Below are 19,248 nucleotides of genomic sequence, written 5' to 3' on the forward strand. Positions count from 1 at the left end.
GGTAGTTTTCCTTTATTCTGAAGAGGATGGAGTGCTGTTACAGCCACTTCCAAGGAGAGCTGAGAAAGTTTCCAAGGTCAATAGGACGAAAAGCAGCTTCGTTGGCTGTGTGTTATCGCAGAGAGTGAGACTTTAAGAGCACACACAGATAGAATTTTTCTCAGTATGAGAGAACCCTAGAGAATCCCAGGTTGGCTAAGGAAGGCACGTCAGATCAAAAAAAGAACAACTTACAAAGGACAGCTCTGCAGAGCTGAGACTCTTCGTGGACACATTAGGCACCATTATTCCAACATGGGCATTCCTTTCACACCCATCTCATCGCGCCTCCCTTAGGCCTGGCATCATAAGACCCATTAAGGACCAAAAAAACGAAGCACATACGATATAGCCCCCACCCTTAGTGAGCCAACACATGGAAAGTTTCATCAAAGCATCATTATGTCTCTGGGTCTCCTTTTGTGTGTGCCTCTTCTCCCTTCTCTGTCAATTCTCCACTGTTCAATTAATTTTGGGTATGAGTCCAGGCAACTCTGCGGTTGCTGGTTGCAGCCAGAAACACTTAAGCACTTGAGCCACCTCAGATCTCCGGGCTGCACAGTGCTCTCTGTTTTTAATGATCTTTCAGCTGAAAAGATGTCTCAGAGCACACTCGCGAGCACAAAGGCACTAATGGGGTAATGGTTGGGGATGTTTGGAGGATTTAGAACACATTCTCTGAAGGCTTCGAGCTTCGAAGCTGGAGAATGGATTACAACAGTCCATTTGTCAAGAGTCTCCATCCGGGAACGTGGTTTTAATCTCCATTTGAGCCTCCTGATTGTCTTCTCAGTTTTCATCTTTTCTTACATTTTGGGGGGCTTTTTTTGCCTTCAAGCATGTTCACTTTATTTGAGTCTACAGGTCTGAATATCTTTTACTGGTCTCCCTTTGTGCTCGTTATCATGTCCCCAGATACAGCAACCTCTTTTCTGTGGATCTAACATGATATTTTTTTTCCTTGTTCTGATATTTCTCCATGTTTTCTGGCCTCTGGTGGGCTGTGTGGGAGTTGGCGTTTTCCCTGATGCATTGCTATTGCCAGCGGGGCTAGGTAGATCAGGATTGGAGAGTGGAGGTAAAGGCAGGGTAACCCAACAAGAGAGCAGGTTAACCTGGGTGGTTAGCCGGTTGCAAGACATGAGATGGCAGAGCTGGAAAGGAGCAGAGCCATAATTTGACCCAGTCACTTCCTTCCTCTGCTAAGAGAAATGAAGTTAAACGCTTGTCCAGCATCACTCTGCTGAGGACGGAAAGCTACCCCACGCGGGACCTGTATCACATGACCTCTTCTACAGAGACGTTGGACGCATCGGCTCTTGCCTAAACCTGAGGTCTGCGCCCCCTTGTGTCAGAAACTGGAGTCCCCCTGGGATGGCCCAGGTGCCTCTTCTCTAGGAAATTCCCCGGACTCCCCCTCACTGGCAGCCGTGTTTGCTCATATGGCCTTGCTCTCCTGACCATCCCTGCGGCCAGGGATGGACACTTGGCTCAAGCTGAGACACTCACATCCTTGGTTCTGAAATTTGGGATCAGGAGCCAGAGAGAGCTGAGTGCTTCCCTCCTTGCAGCTGGACCTGGGGAGATGGAAGCCGTCATCAGGATCTCACAAGACAAGAGGCTGAGAGGTTTGTCTACGGACCAAACAAGAACTGGACGAATGGAGAAACTCAAAGACACGGAGGAGAGACAGAGAGTTTATGTGTGTGTCTGCTGTGACTTTTCATCTCCTGGTTGCTCTCTCATGCCACCTAACATTTTGGCCATGGGAGGTATTACATATTTATTGAGCAGTTGTGATGTCCCAGGCATTTTTGTAGCCACTGGGGCTACAGTGTGAACCAGAAAGTCGTCCCATATGTTCTCATGTAGCTTGCAGTCTACTATGAGCAGGTATTATATAGTATAGAAGTAAATAATTAAATAAAATTATCTTGGATAGTGGTAATACAGTGACAAAATGTCTAAAAGGGTGAAAAATTATAAAATGACTGGGATTGGGTTGGAAGGCTAGTAAAGTGCATTCCAGAAAAGACAAGGGCCATCCGGCATAGCTGTGTGGACCATGCCTGTGCAACCCTAACACATACCATTAACATAAACTGTCCCGGGAACAGTGTCCCCTGACGTTGTGCAGTGTGCAACATGGACAACGATAGGCGACAGTCCTGAAAAAGCACCCCCCCCCCACCCGCCACCGAGAAAGAATCATTCATGCTGAAATCTATGTTGAGAAGGAGTCAGCCACGTGCAAATAGAAGAGATGAGTGTTCCAAGACATGGGAACAGCTAGTGCAATGACCCAGAGTTGAGAATGCATTTGGGTGGTTCAAAGAACCAAAAGCAGGGCAGAAGCCTTTGCTGAATCTGGAGGAGTGAGATGAAGTTAGAGGCCAACGGGTCAGCCTGGGTTACAGTAGGGAGTATTTCTGTAGCGTCGGAGGTCAGTGTACCTATAACCGTGGGGAGTGGTGAGAAAGAACAGCCGGGTCGGATCCTGATGGCGCCTTAATGTGATGCTACGGTGTATGGCTTTTGTGCTGAGAAGCACTAGGCACAAGAGGACTCACAGGGTACAGTGGAGACTTGGGGCTTTTCTACTCACGTGATAAATCTAGCTGGAAATTGGGGGCTGGCAATCAGGCAGTGACCTCTCTGTGCCCTTGAGATTCCTCAGAACTGCCACAATCTGGGGAACAAGGAAGACACCCTGAAATCCATAAACTGCATTTTTTTTTTCCAAGGCAGGGACCATGGGAAGAGGCCTCCCTAAAGAGAAGGAGAAATTCATGGTGCGTGTTGCAAAGCATTGACGGTATCTCTAAGCCAGTGGAGTCTCTTCCCTTCTGAATCACCTGGGCATGGTTCAAAATACTGTTTCGCAAGACCGAAAAAGGCCCAGAAAGTCTAATAACAAGGGTCGTTTCCCTCACCTCCTGCATCGCCATTCGCCAACTCTGAGAAGAACTAGAAACGGAAAAGGTTTCAGCTGAGTTGGAAGCTTGGAACTTAAAGTTCCTGAGTGGGCTGTGGTTTTGGCAAAAATTCCATTTTTCTCTCCCAAGGACTTGGTTCTGTCTGATTTTTCTGATTGTTGCCAAGAGATGGAATGAACTTGTTTTGTTTGCCTCTCAGTGAGAACTTAGATTTCCTCAGAAGACTTGGTTGCAGGGCACTGCTGAGCCATTAACGACCGTGGGTGGGAAAATAATGACAATTTACAGGTCTGCGGCACCATGTGACTCACAAAGCCTTGTCGCACAGTTTATCTCTTTGGGGCTTGGCAGCCACTCTAGGAGGAAAGCAGGATTGGCAAGGATACCCCTGTTTTACAGACCCCTCGACCTCCAGGAGCCCCGCTCCAAGAGTGACCCCCCCCCCCCCCGGCCATCTGGTTGGGCAAAGCCAGAATCTCTAAATCCTCCTTCGTCCCTCTTCCCCCTCCCAACCCCTCTCCGGATTTGGACCGTTTTACCCTTGAAGTATTTCTCGCATTCCCTTCACTCTACTTCCTTGGCCACCGTCTTAGGTCAAACCCCTCTGATGAACAGCACAAGGCTCCTTTTCCCCCCCGACGCCCAGCTAGGCCCCCTCCCCGCTGTTCCCCACAGAGCGGCCGGGCCAGAGTGATCATTTCACGATGCGAACCGACTTCGGTCACCCTCTCCTTAACATACGTAAGTGGCTGCGCCGACCTGGGATCAAGGCAGCTGTGTTTAGCTGGACCCACAAGGCCCCCGTGGGGTCTGGCTTCTTCCCGTCTGTCCATGTCTCCCAGTCCTTTTTGTGATGCTCTCTGATCCAGCAACCCTGGTCTTGTTTCTGTTCCTGGTAAGTGCCAGGCACCCTCCCACCACAGAACCTTTGGGCACCCTGGTCTCCCTACAGGAAGGGGCTTTTCTGCCATCTTCACCCAGTCCAGTCCCTCTTACCCTGCATCTCTCAAGCTCAGTTGTCACTTCCTCATGGAAGCCTTCCCAGATTTCCCTGATTAGGTCACAGCTTCCCAGTGTACACTCTCAGAGAACAATGGCCTCCCAACCCAGTTATGTGTCAAGGTTGCCAGCTCTCATTTCCTTGCGGTAATTATACGATTATTACCTACCTTTTTCGCTACGACCTACGCCTTTTCAGTAGGGGCAGTGAGACGTGCACGCTACTCGCATACACAGTGTCCTATGAAGACTTGATAAGTGAGTAGATAGACTGAGAGGTGAGTGGATAAGTGAATAAAGAGGACTCTGGAGTTTGCAGAGCTTTATTACTCAAGGTCACTCGGTGGGAACATGTTCCAGAAGCTTCTCCATCCTCTCTCTGTATCTGTGTTTTCCTTCTCAGTGTCCAGTGTCTCCAGTAGCCGTGAATCTCACTCTGTAGGATTTTCCCCAGCCTCACTGATACAGATTCCATCAAATTCAGATTTCCCTTTTATCACAATGTAAAACAGGCCCACACCTTACTCTTCTTAGATATGGTTTATATTTAACTGAGGGCACCAGGGCCTGACAGCAAAGAGCATCGTGATTCAGAGAAGCTTTAGATACCTTGTCAGGATTTGGGGGAGGCCGAGGTACACACAGGCTCACCTGTTCCCCTACCGGGTGGAGCTGACAGAGTGGCTACAAGATCGCCAGGTGTTCTAATAAGAACATCAGCTCTCATTCTTGGAACTCTGCCCTGGGGTATTTTTCTTCCACGCATTAGCTGTTGCCTGGAGGCATCCTTGAAAACCCAGCCTTCCAACTTAAGCCCGGGGGCACTGGGTGGGGGTTTACTGGTAATGAGCATTTCAATATCAAAGGCTTCATTGGCACCTGTTTTTTTTTTTTAGATTTGTTATTATTTTATTATTTTTTACACTCTTCCTAGTAAGCAATTATTTGATGCTTCTAATGTAGTGAGGAAATACTCCTTAATTTCTTTTTTTAATCAGAAATGTTTTAAATGATTTTTATTTTTTCCAGCAGCTGTTTCTAATAGTACATTTACCATTCTGCGTCTCCAATCCATTACCTCCCTCTCCACCTGCTGGGTTTCGATGCATCCTGCCGGACTGAGCTCAGATACCACCTCCTGGTGGCTCTTCTCTTATCACATGGAACCAACCCCTCCCTTCTCAGAACTATTTTTGACACTGTAGGTTTCTATTGTGGTGTTTTTGTTTCTAGGGTATATAAATGGACAGCTTATTACTCTTTGAATCTGCTTTTGTCTGATTAACCCAATCAACCCATCATATACTCATATTCTCTCCAGCCTATAATATATATTTTTATAGTATTTATTCTAGTTTCCCAATATTCAGGGGGAATGGAATGAGTACCTGAGGTTTTCTTTTTTTCTTTTTTTTTTCTTTTTGCTGATTTTCAGAATTTAGATATTAAACATAAAATTGTTTGTCAGTTATGCACTTTGAAAATATATTCTTTCAGAAGTTACTGCTGTGGGCCAGCAGTAACGAACCCCCGACTAGCTCACATGAGGATGCAGGTTCAACCCCTGGCCTCTGCTCAGCGAATTAAGGATCCAGCGTTGCTATGGCTGTGGCTGTGGTGTAGGTCGGCAGTTACAGCTCTGATTTGCCCCCTAGCCTGGGAACTTTCATAGGCCGAAGGTGTGGCCCTAAAAAAAGACAAAAAAGAAAATATATTCTTTCAGTCTTTCACCATTTTAAAAAACCTCTATCTGGTTTTATTCGTTGAACAACAATCTTTTACTTGATATAGTCGAATCCATTTATTTTTCCTTTCATAGTTCCTCTCAAGGATTTTTAGAGAAATTCCTCACCTCCAAATCTTGAAGAAAGTGCCCCACGTTTTCCTAATGTATTTATAGTTCTGCCTGTTACAATTAGGTTTTATGAGAACAAAAGTTTTCTGTATGGTATGAGGTAGGGATCACATTTCACCTTATAATATATAATGAGCCAATTTCCCAGGCATCTTTTATTAAATGATTTGTCCTTTTAACACAGAGTAAAGCTAAAATATTTACTCTCCAGCCTTTCACAGAAGTTTTCCAATTCCAAGTTTATGCCATGTGTACCAGCAGCTGATTTTTTTTTTCTTGTTTAGATACTTTTCACTCTATCTTTACTGAAAATTAAAATCTATAACAGCAGGAACTTTGTCTTTCTTGCTCAGTCCCCATTTTTTAAAAGGCATCTTACATGCTATGAGGGTTCCCAAAATATTTGTATCATGAAAAAGTCTAGGATTTGGAGTCAACCCCTGGCTAGATTTTTGACTCTGCTTCTTCCTCCTATGTGCCTCTAGTAGATGGCACTGTTGGGCACGATGGGGGGAGAGGGAGAAAATTCCCCCTCACCCTTCTTGAGTTCTTCTGGGTGGACTACTAACAACATTGGTACAAGACAGATTAACAGGGGAAAAAAAAAAACAAATTTTAATTCATGCACATGGTGGTCTCATAGAAATAGGACCTAAGAAGTGACCTGAACAAGCAGCTTTTATACTTTTTACACAAAGAAACAATACATTTGTGAGGAATTAACAGGACCAAGAAACTTAAGTTTTGGTTGCCCTGGGCTAGTAAATTAAGAAGATTTTTTTAATTAAATTTTTTTTTCTTGTTTATCTTTTTAGGGCCATTCTTGCAGCATAAGGAAGTTCCCAGGCTAGGGGGTGAATTGGAGCTACAGCTGCCAGCCTACGCCACAGCCATAGAAACACAGGATCTGAGCTGCATCTGTAACCTATACCATAGCTCATGGCAACACTGGATCCTTAACCCTCTGAGCGGAGCCAGGGGGTGAACTTGCATCCTCATGGATACTAGTTGGGTTCATTTCCACTGAACCACAATGGGAACTGTAAGATTTTTTTATGCAGGCTTCCTGGCCCCAGTTCCCTGCCTCTGATGATGAGGGTGTCCTTCTACGTCCAGTTGCAGGGACTGAAGCTTCACAGGACAGATTATTTCTTGCCTTCAAGAAGACAGAAGAAAGGGTCAGAATATACCTCTTTTTTTTTTTTTTGTCTTTTTGCCATTTCTTGGGCTGCTCCTGCAGCATATGGAGGTTCCCAGGCTAGGGGTCGAATCGGAGCTGTAGCCGCCGGCCTATTCCAGAGCCACAGCAACGCGGGATCCGAGCCGCGTCTGCAACCTACACCACAGCTCACGGCAACGCCGGATCCTTAACCCACTGAGCAAGGGCAGGGACCGAACCCGCAACCTCGTGGTTCCTAGTCGGATTCGTTAACCACTGCGCCACGACGGGAACTCCAGAATATACCTCTTATCCTAGCTATTTGTTAAGTAACTTTAACTCAAAACTATTAATATGCCGTTGTGGCATATTTGGGGGCAGCTTGCCCGGGACCCCGACATCACAGCTCTTCATCCCCCCCTTGATGTGTGCCTCTGGTCAGGTGACCTGGCAGTCCCTCCCTCTACAGGGTATATTTTCCTGATTTGGGACTTGGTTCAGCCGTATGACTCCTTTTGGACAATAGAATAAGACTCGAGTACCCGTGTGCCAGCTCCAAGCACAGGCTCTTCAGTCTCTACCATCAATGCAAGAATAGCACACCCAGGACTGCCCTCTGTCCCAGAAGGAAAACGAGGGTCTGGGGGCCCAAGATCAAACTGCACCAGCCAAACTCAGTCTAAATCAGCTGACTCATGACTTGCAGATGTGGAAAACAGACAGGTGGTTGCCAAGGGGGTGGGAGGGAGCAGGACGGACGGGGAGTTTGCGGTTGGTAGATGCAAACTATTCCATTTAGAACAGATGAGCAATGAGGTCCTGCGGTACAGCACGAGGGACTATATCCAGTCTCTTGAGACAGAACATGATGGAAGATAGTAAGAAAAAAAGAATGTATATATAGGTATGTGTGTGTATACACACACAACACACACGCATGATGACTGGGCCACTTTGCTGTACAGCAGAAATCGGCACATTGTTGTAAATCAACCATACTTTAATAAAAATAAGTAAATCAGCTGACTCCCAACTAATGCATGGACAGGCAAGGTCTGTAAATGCTCCTTCTTGTACACCACTGAGTTGGAGGGTGAATCGTATACGTCACAGTTGCGGCAATTGTAGATCAATGATTCGGTGAACCTGCACAGTTTACATCTGCCTGTCTAAGCATGGGCTCTCTCCTCTGCTAAATGGAGATTATAATAATCACTGTCCTTGGCTCTTCATCACAACACGTGTGAAAGTCCCTTCGCAGACGATGACACGCCAGGCACATGTGAGCGCTTGCTTGTTATTAATTAAAGAACAATACACGTCAATCCGCTGTGAGGAGCTAAATTGAGCCTCATCAAGTGGCGAGCTGGGGAGTGCTGGCGGGAATGCAGTGGCTGTGGCCCTTCCGGGATAGATAACGAGCAAGCGTGGTGCTTTGTCCTGAGCCACAGCCTGGCTTGGCCCACTCATGACGCAGAAGATGGGCTGGATTATTAGGAACCAGCCCTGGGCAATTCACCCAGGAGAACAGGGAGAGAAATGAGGCCCCAGGAGTTGGGGGAGCGGAAGACCCTGCGAGGGGCAGCTAGGGCTTTCCCAGAAGTAAGGCTTTGTTTGTCACATCCAACGCTTAACTAATTGGACTGAGAGGCAAACAAGAAAGGCTTCAGCATTTGATAAATTAATCAGTGAGGCCGCAGCAAATTGCCCACTCACTTCATTAATTAGACATCCTGAGCCGTCAAGGAGGCTTTTAAAAGTGTTGATATTGCAGCTTTTATTTTATTTATTTAATTTTTTGGTGGAAGGGTTGTTAATGGACGGGCCAAGACTTTGATCAGATGTCAGCGGGCGAGACAAAAACACCTTCCTTGCTGAATGCAGACCCCAGCTGCTGCCAGGCCCCGGAGAAATGGGCGAGGCACTCTGGACAGTTCCCAGAAGACCTGGTCCTGAGCACAGACATAATCGAAGGATCGCATTGACATCTGTACACGCTGCAATCCCAGAGAAGCCAGAAAGCTTTTAATCCAGGAAAGCTGTGTAATGGGATAACTTCCAATTAGCTGTCTCGACCAGTCATCAAGATTTCATCGGTAAAAAGGCAGCTGACGATAAGGAAATGAGATCTGGGGGCCCCCAAGCTGTTACTGTGACTACAGGTACCAGTAGGGGCTGTCCCCTCCCCCTGTCTTCTCATCAGTGCTGCGTTTTGAACAGTTTCTGAAGCATTTCCTGGCCTCCCAAGAACCTCAGAGACCCCGCAAGGAGAAAAGCCAATTTCTTTGAAACTAAGAGCTAGAAAAGGAAGAGAAATCTGCAGGCTCGGCAGGTAAGGGGCTGTCAGAGCATCTTCGCTGCTCCCTTGGCCCCCGTGCACGGTGCGGATGGGGCTACCGCTTAGCAAGGCCCGGAGGCAGTGTTACAGGGCATGCGGAGCTCAGGGGGGCTCCCTCCTTGCTTCTAGCTGCACTCCCAGGCCTGCCGTTAACTATGGCAGGCTTAGCGGTGCTTACTTCAAATGAGTCCCTGAGCCTCCCTGCACCCCTCCTCCTCCTCCCCCTTCACTCGTGGTCTTTATACTGAGAAGACAAGGCCAGCAAGTTCCAGCCTTTGGACAGAGCCCCATTTACCTTTCAGAAAATCCGTGGGATGTGGGGAGGCCTCGGGGCAGCGATGTCATGCAGACCACAGGCGTGGAGGGGCCAGACCAGCCTCCACCCCCAGCTGTCCCTTCCTCGTGCCATTAGCCACCCAAAGCCCCCGGCCAGGCTGGGGTGTGCAGACTGAATTTCTCAACGGGTCACCTTGATGGGGTGGAACGTGCACACAGGCCTGGTAAATGCCTGCTCGAGCTGCAGGACACAACCCGGGCTTTCCCCTTCCCGAAACTTCTGCAGTTCCTTCTCCCCCAGTTGGGTCAGGAGCTGCCATATTGGCCTTTCTGTTGGGTCCCGGTGGGTCCCAGGGCCTGTCCTCCAGTGTGGATGTGAACTTCTTGGTCTGTTTTCTTGTCTGCCTGGCCCCTAGGACTCTGAGCCCTTCAAGGACACAGATTTACGTCTTTTCCAGCCTCTTCCTCCTCCTGCCTGATGCAACACCAGGCACAGATGGGCATTGGCTGGTCATCACACTGGCAGGAAGCACAGGGGCTTTGTAGTCTGACAGCCTAGGGTCGTATTTTGGTGTCATTACCTATTTAATGTGTAACTGTAGCCGATATGCAGCCTCTGTACACGAGCACAAATTAAGCGTTGCAGACAGAGTTTGGGGTGGAGCAGAAAGAACAGCTTTATTGCTTTGCCAGGCAAAGGAGGCCACAGAGGCTGACGCCTCAAAACCGTGTCCTCTCTTGAGAGGGGCTAGCAAAGCGTTTTCTAGATTTAGCTCGAAAAACCAGGGCTGTTGATAAGGATGAGGGCGCCTGCCTTCCTCTCCCTCCAGAGGTCACCTCAGAGCCATCAAGGCCGGAGTCAGGGGGTCCGGTGACGGTTTCTGGTGGTCTTTGGGGTTGTCGCATCTCGACCTTCTCTCCGCAGTGACGATGGCTCACGAAAGGAGGGGGGTGTTGGGGAGCAGATACAACTCTCCCTGGAAAGTAACCACTGCTAGTGAGGCCGTGGGCCCAGGCAGGACATAGCGTCGCGGAGACTGAACCAGTTTTGAGCTGGAACAGTAGTTCTGGACCGTGAACTCTTGAGTCGGCCTTTTGAGACTGAGGGGAGGCCTGCGAGGCTGAAGGAAAAAAAGCTTTTACTTCAAAACACAAGGACACAGAGGCTTGTACTTGGTTTTATAACTCCGAGTAACTTGCTTAAGATCTCCAAGCCTCATCTGGGCTATCACTAGAATAAAAATAGTGCCTAATCTGGGGGGGGTGGCTACTATGGGGGGTTGCTGCTAGAGTAGAGAGCCTAGTTCATCGTAAGTGCTCAATCAATGCTTTCCAAAGCAGGCAGCTTGGTGCTCAAAGCAATAGGAACCTTTTTTTGGACGTCATATTTCCTCATATTACGTAGTGGGTAATTAAATCTTTGATAACCAGGACAACTCATATAAAATGGTTTGAGAACAAATAGAGCTGATTCATAATAGTTAGAAAACACACCTAGTACTTAAAAGATGCCTGTACATATGAGAAAGTGGCCCACTGCCCCCCCACCCCAAACGACTGTTCAGTATGTGCTGGGCTTCAAAAAGTGGGATTTATAGGGGAGGATGGTGTCTTATAGCATCCAGAACAGAGCCGGTGAGTACCTGGCTCACAGGACTCGCTAACTGGTAAATATTATTATTATTATTGTTATTATTAGCAATTACTTTAATTATCATTGTGGTTCAGGTTCAAATGGGGATCTCAGGAGTTCCCTGGTGGCACAGCAGGTTAAGGATCTGGCATTGTCACTGCTGGGGCTCAAGTTTGATCCCTGGGCAGGGAACTTCCTAATGCTGTGGGCACAGCCAAACAACAAGAAACCCCCAAATGGGAATCTCTGCATTCCTGGCCCGTTCCCATTTAAGAGTTTCTCATGACATTCAAAAGAGGGAAAACTGTCAAAACAGGCTTACAAAAACTGTGGCCTGTTTTAAATGTTTACTTTGAATAAATTCACCCTTTTAGCATACAGAATTACAAAGCAATACAATTACGACTTATATAGAATGATTACACAGTTTATTTTAAAACACTCATGTGGAGCGCACTTGAAGCCCCAGTGAGTTTAAAGTTTGTTTGAGGAAATTGACTTAAGTCAGTCCTGTCAACATATCCCTGTGAAAGTTCCTTAGGTGTCACTTGGAGAAAGGGCTACGTTTCAGGACTTGGGTGACGGGAGGCCTGAGTCCAATGTGCCCTTCCCCCACCAGAGCCTGGGTTTGCCGCTCCCTCAGACCCTCCGGTTGCCTCTCTCCGTCTCAGCTCTGTCTCTCTGTCTCTCTCTGTCTCAGCTCTGTCTCTCTGTCTCCGTCTCAGCTCTGTCTCTCTGTCTCTGTCTGTCTCAGCTCTGTCTCTCTGTCTCTGTCTCAGCTCTGTCTCTCTGTCTCTGTCTCAGCTCTGTCTCTCTGTTTCTCTCTGTCTCAGCTCTGTCTCTCTGTCTCCGTCTCAGCTCTGTCTCTCTGTCTCTGTCTCAGCTCTGTCTCTCTGTCTCTCTCTGTCTCAGCTCTGTCTCTCTGTCTCTGTCTCAGCTCTGTCTCTCTGTCTCTGTCTCAGCTCTGTCTCTCTGTCTCTCTGTCTCAGCTCTGTCTCTCTGTCTCTGTCTCAGCTCTGTCTCTGTCTCAGCTCTCACTCTCTGTTTTTGTCTCTGTCTCTGTCTCAGCTTTGTCTCTCTGTCTCTGTCTCTGTCTCAGCTCTGACTCTCTGTCTCCGTCTCAGCTCTGTCTCTCTGTCTCTCTGTCTCTGTCTCAGCTCTGTCTCACTGTCTCTGTCTCTCTCTCTCACACACACAGCTCTGCCTCTGGGGTCATGGTTTTACCCAGCTCTGTCTCTGTCTTAAGAGCTCATCCTTGCTTTAATAAATATAGCAAGACCGGATATGGGTCTTTCCCTTTTCATGAAGTCAAATTAAACTTTCATAAAGTCTCAGTTCTTCTGTGTGGTTTTCCCTTCAGCTTCCCCACAGACGCCAACAAAGCCTCAGCTGAATTAACCCTTTCCCCTTAGCTCTGGGGGGTGGGGTGGGGAGGGCTGTCTTCCCCTTGTCTCTGGCAGCTCCAGCCCTGAGCGAGCAACCAGCTGGAGGTGGTGTTTGCAAAGTTTGTGTTTACTAGTTTCCACCAGAGGTTTCTTCCCCAACAATTTCACTTGGGCAAAGAGCTCTAACTCCTTGAAATCAGCTTCCTTGGATCAGACTGACTTTCCTTCTTGCAGAACTGTCTTCAGGGAGCAAATTAGCTTGTTATAGATTCCAAACATATGAGCTAAATTCTCCCCTCCGTTTCTAATATGCTGCGGTTTCTTTTCCCCCTGAAAATAGGAGATGCTGGCACTGACATCTTTATCACTCGCAGTTCCAGCTCCCTCTAGCCTTGCTGCCCCCACCCCGGGGCGGGGGGGTCGGGGAGCTGCTCCTGACTTTGCAGTCGAGGGCACAGTCACGTAGTGCCAATGCTTGCTGTTGGTCAAAAAGCTATCACTAATAAATGCCAGAAAGTGAACAGAAAAACCCATCATTTCTTAGTACTCAGTATCATAAAAACGAGCAAGATGTGATGTCGCTGTAAAAATACAAAAGGGACCTGGACACCAAAGCAAGACAAATCGTTAAAATTAAAAACCTGATCATACACCAGCAAAGCCCTGGGAGTGTGAGAACGGGTACAGAACACATCACTAGGTGACGGGATTAAAGGAACATTTGGGAGGCGTGCAGACTCCTGGGTCTAGGCGCTTGGGACATAGCTGTGGGTTATTTGGATCAATGGAAAGTGTCTCCAAGTCATTATTCACAGAGACAAAGGACAGGGTCAGACGTTTTACAAAGCGCCCCCTAAAGGTGGCGCCCATCCTTATGCTCCATCATTGCACGTACGGGTACAGTAGCAAGTCAGGAACGGACATGGCCGGGGACAGTGGCTGCAGAGTCTGTGTTCTGTGTAGACAGAGAGAAACAGTCCTACACAAAATGTATAAAACCCTTGATCCATGGTGGAACCATCAAAATACAGACTGTCCTGAACCATGAGACTAACTGACCAGGACGAGAATTAATATTCAACACAGAGACAAATAGCCGCAGAAGAGGCTTCTGGCAGGATTCGGGTACTTTCCTTGGTCCCAGTTGACTAGGAATGTTACCAGTTCCTCAATGAGAAAGAGTTACTGTTAGCACTGACACTGTGTGTGTGTGTGTGTCTCCATTCACTGAGCTGTGTCTTTCTGAATGAATCCTTTCATGCCATCCAGTAAGAAGAACACTTCCCAGTATTGTTAAAACATCTGCAAGGGAATCAACTTCAAAACACAACCAATAAGGCAAAGAGCCAACATGTCTCAAGAATCTTAAAATGCTTTATAATCTTTGACTCAGAAATCCCCTTTGTGGGGATCCAATTTTGGGAAATAATCCGAGATGTGGAGCCCAGATTTCTGCGCAAAGATTCTTAATGTAGCTTTTTCTAAATTAAAAATCTGCACACGCCGTCATGGTCCAACAATAGAGAATTCTTTGCTGACTGTATACAATGGAAGCCTTTAAAATGAGCTTTTCAAAGAAAAAAAACCCTGGGAAAATACTATATAAAGTTAAGTGGAAAAGGCGGTATTTAAAAATATGCATAATCTCACCAAGTTAGCACGTATGAGGTGTGTGAAAGTGCTTTGTTAAGTTGCAAAGCTTTCTGCACACGTCAAGAATAGTTCTGACTTGACACGGTGGTCAGAGGCCAGTTGGTGTCTAAGAAGCATGGGTGATGGTGAAATAAAGCCACGGGGTCCTGTCTGCCCACGTGTCCCCACTCATCCAGTCTCTTTAGGGAGCCAGCTCTGTTCTCAAAGGAGCTCCCACAGAGAATCACCGCTAGAGAATGACAACAGAGGACAGGCTCCTCAGGTGGATCCAAGGGTCATGGCTGAGGCTGTAGCATGAAGATAACTAGGAGAAGAGTCACCCACAAGGACATCAGAGGGGCCAGCTTGAGAAAACTGGACAATTGGGCAGGGAAAATGAAGCTTAGATAGAGATGGGCCCCAAGTTAGGGCACCAAGTTAGGCCAGAGAGGGAGGACTAGGATGGCCCAAAGGCAAAATTAGACCTCTTCGAACGAACGCCTGATTGCTCTTAGTTTTGTTAAATGCATCGACCCCCACCCCATCCCCTGTACACAATGTTTGTATAACATCATCCAGGATGACGGAACAGGTTGTACCTGCCACGTTGAAAGAGAGACGTTTACGAATGGCGTGAACACAGTAACCAGGAGTTCTGGGGAGCTGGTAACGCACAGTGTGAATCCAGGTTAGCTGTCTTACCAGACAGATTTGCGAGCGCCTTCCTTTTTTTTTCTTGTACTTTTGGCCACGTCTGCAGCATGTGGAAGTTTTCCTCGGGGCAGAAAGATTGAACTCAGTGTTGTAGGCACATTTTTGCCTTGGCTACCAGGAATCATAGCTACACTTAAAACTCAGTTACAACCCCAAGCATTATATTTGCATATATTTAAAAATTGCAATAAATGTTTCTAAGGACTTTTTATTGTCTCTCCTTAGATAATAGCTACTTGGAAGAGACTTTCTGACTCCTCCACTCCCTGTTTTCTTTTATTTATATATTCATTTATTTATTTTGTCTCTTTAGGGCTGCACCCAAGGCATATGGAGGTTCCCAGGCTAGGGGTGGACTAAGGGTTACAGCCGCTGGCCTACGCCACAACCACAGCAACCCCGGATGCGTGCCATGTCTTTGACCTACACCACACCTCACAGCAACGCCAGGTCCTTAACCCACTGAGCAAGGCCAGGGATCAAACCTCTGTCCTCATGGATACTAGTCAGATTTGTTTCCGCTGAGCTGTAATGGGAATGCCCTTATTTTGTTTTTTTTTTTTTTTCAAATATTGATAAAATGATCAATGAATATTGAAAGTTTTGATGAGTAAATGCATCTCAGCCTATGTTCTTAGTTCTGTTCTATCTCATCTCTTAAAACATTTCTAGTCTTAGAGTTCCCTTCATGGCTCAGTGGTTAACGAATCCGACTAGGAACCATGAGGTTGCAGGTTCGATCCCTGGCCTTGCTCAGTGGGTTAAGGATCTGGCGTTGCCATGAGTTGTGGTGTAGTTTGCATATGCGGCTCGGATCTGGTATTGCTGTGGCTCTGGCGTAGGACGGTGGCTACAGCTCCGATTCAACCCCTAGCCTGAGAACCTCCATATGCTGTGGGTGCAGCCCAAGGAATGGCAAAAAGACAAAAAAAAAAAAAAAATTCTAGTCTTTTCTGTGTAAACCTTGTCACCACGTGCTTGTTTTTATGATGCAAACCGCTTCCATTTTTTTTTTAAATAAGTGAGTATAAATTAGGAAAGGAGGGAAGGAAGGAACAAAGGAAAGAAGGAAGAAGAAAGGGAGGGAGGGAGGGAAAGAGAGAGGAGAGCTAAGTTCTGCCTCCCTTAGCGAAACAAAACTCTAAAAGAACTAGCCCTTATAGGAACTAGAATATGCAGTTCGCTCAGCAAGCTTTCATATTATTCTGGTGTATACATAATCTTTGTAGTACCAAACCTATTCACTGAATAGACTAATTCATATTCATAGAAAAAATTGAGTAAAATTCAGAAAGGCAAAGTAGTAACAATCCCAACAGCTATAATTTATAGCTTACTATAAGCCAGACTCTTTGCCAGGGATTTTATGTTCATAATCTAATTTCCTAGCACACATGAAAGGTAGCTGTGATAATGCATGCTCAAGTTGAGAAGCAAAGCCTTGGTAATGTTGATCATTCCAGAGGTTGTAGGTCTGACTTTGAACCCTAGACGGCTCACTCCAAGTGTCCTGGTCTCTTACCGGGATCTCTCTTACCGGGATTCCTCTGTTCTCTGTAATAGGGAGGCTGAGCAGGAAGAGATAATTTTTTTTTCACTTCTGCTCCATCTTTGCAACAACCCACCCAAGACGGTGATTAACTGTGACCCTAAGAGGCACAAATGGGGTCCTTGACTGTCGATTCAGAAATAGCAGGATGGCAAGCTTACCCCTTGCCCAATCTTTCCCCCCAAGAGCACAGGGCTTGGTTTACCATCAGCAAGAGGTAAGAGGTGGGCTTGTTTACTCTTTCTCTCTTTAGTCTTGATGATGGGCTGGGAAACCCATTGGACTTTGACCTCAGGCCACCGTCTCTGTGCCCTGATTAGCTGCCTCACCTTGCTAAACCACACAGCCCCTCTGAGTCCCTTTATGTTAAACTGGAATGGGAACTAAGAGAAGAAACCCACAGACCCTCACAATAGTAGCCACATAGGCACTAGGAGAACCCTGAATTACATTCACTTAGTCCTGCTTTCAACAAACCAGCAGTTACTGTGGCCTCGGTCCATTGCTAAACTGACCCTGTCCTGGGGTGGTTTAAGCTCATGTAATAAAAGCAGACATTCATATATGTGCAAGTAAATCACTGGATCCAGCTGGTCATTGGTTTTGAGAATCATCATTTGCCGAGACCAGCTCAGCAGGATGGGGCTGAAGAACGAGTGCTAAGGAACTTAAGGAAGAAAAGTTGACATAAAACAAGACACAGAGACATTTATCTTAAGTAAAGGTGGGAACCGGGGGACTCAAGGTCTCAGGGACCAAGAGCCCTGCCTCAAGAAACCACACTGCTTTGATTGTGCTCTTGAGGATTATGTCAAGCGAAAAGGGGGTTGAACGTGCAGGATATAGGTTTTTTTATTATTTTAAAAGTCACTTAGCTGCTAAGTGGTTATACTTTTTACTCTAAACTATAGGCATTTAAAATCATTAGCATTTGAGTGAGCTATCTATGCATAGCATTTCAGAGAATCCTCACTGTGCTTCTGCAAACAGCATGCCTATTTGTGGCAACCCTGGGTGCCTAGGTTTGCACCTTGGTTCTCTTTGCTAATGCATATTCTGCTAACGACCCCTCATAAACCACTTGGCCATGAGGTTCCTCTTTCTCTTATTCTTTAGGGGACATATCATGCTTGAGCAAATGGCGTGCCCATCTGCACAGGTCCGGTGTGCCTAGACCAATGTATTATGTCCTCATTAGGCTGACCCTGCGCACAACCCATGCCTTTAGGTCTTTGTTCTTAAGCTCAAGTCATTTACCATCTCCGTGACTGTTTCTCAATCAGGGAGACAGGACAAAGAAAGGAAGGACAAGATGGAGTTTTCAGCAAAGAGGCTAAGAAAATATTATAAAAACATGTCTCGCCACAATCATTCATCCATTTCATAAATCCTATCCCACCCTCCTGCAAAAAAAACCCCAAGAGTCAAGTACATCTATGAATATTAGTCAGGATAGGTCATCTCTTGCTGCTGCAAGGGACAAACCTCACCATCTCAGTGCCTCAACTTCACAAATGTGAAGTCCACTCGTGTCAGGAGATTCCTTGGCGCAGTTCTTCAGTTCTTTGGGATCCAGATTCTCCTTTCTAGTGATGCTACCATCTCCATATAAGCTTGCAGGGTGGTTGCAGCAAGGGAAGAGAAAACAGGCATGCCAGACGGAGTCTTTTCTTTTTAGGGCCGCACTCGTGGCATATGGAGGTTCCCAGGCTAGGGGTCCAATCGGCAGCTGCCCGCCTACACCACAGCCACAGCAATGTCAGATCCTTAACCCATTGAGTGAGGCCAGGGAGCGAACCTGTATCCTCATGGATACCAGCCAGGTTTGTTTCTACTGAGCCACAAAGGAAACTTCCCAGATGGAGTCATTTTTAAGAGTCAAGTCTGGAAGTAAAAAATATTTCTAAATATCCCATTGACACCTCCCCCCCCCACAGTGCCCGACCCCAATTTAACCCCAGTGGAGACTAAGGAAGGCAATGCCCGCACTGGTGCGGCAAAGGCACAGGAAAATGAAAATGGATCTCGGAGTGCACTGAGTATCGGCTCTGCCACAGCATCTATTTGCATCTCCAATCCCCCATCCCCATAACCAATCAGAACAGCACAATCCTCCACAGAACTTAGCAGCATCCTCCCCAACCTGCTGGCAGAGGAAGGAGGCCCTGATCCCACTGACTCCCCATATTCCCAGGTGGCCATTTACCAGAGTCCGACCCCAGCCTAACCTCACTGTTGAAAGCCTGATGGAGTCCTCTCAAAGCAGACCCCGGGGGGAGGAAAACCGCTCTGGAGCTAATGAGCCAGCCGAAAAGAACAGAAGCAGGAGGCTCAGAAATCCCTGCCTCCACCCCATTAACCAGAGGAGAAGGATTACAAGCTCGTTGGGAGTTTGATGAGAATTTTTCCCTTGGGGCTGATGGTTGCATTAATTCATCCCTTAGGTTCTTGATTCTCTTTGCTTCTCCACCTGCTTATCTAGGTAAAACCAGACTAGGACAAAACATCCCTGGGCTGCCCTAAAGCAGGAAAAAGTTCACAAAAGCCCTTTTCCTGACCTCCCACATAGAGGTGGATGGTCTGCCCTCTGTGACTGTCAAACACCTGCAATGCCTATGCCGTAACATTATATAGACACCACCGGTTCCCACGTCTGACTCCTCTACGAGATAGGGCTTTGCTTCTCATGGGAAGAGCATGGGATCTGGAGGACAGCGTAGGGATCCCCAGTTT

Source organism: Sus scrofa, chromosome 4 (genome assembly GCF_054392235.1).
Source record: "Sus scrofa isolate SSC_HxYL_T2T_F1_AM1 chromosome 4, Sscrofa_HxYL_maternal_Yorkshire_Landrace_v2.0, whole genome shotgun sequence".
In the NCBI taxonomy this organism is placed as follows: domain Eukaryota; kingdom Metazoa; phylum Chordata; class Mammalia; order Artiodactyla; family Suidae; genus Sus; species Sus scrofa.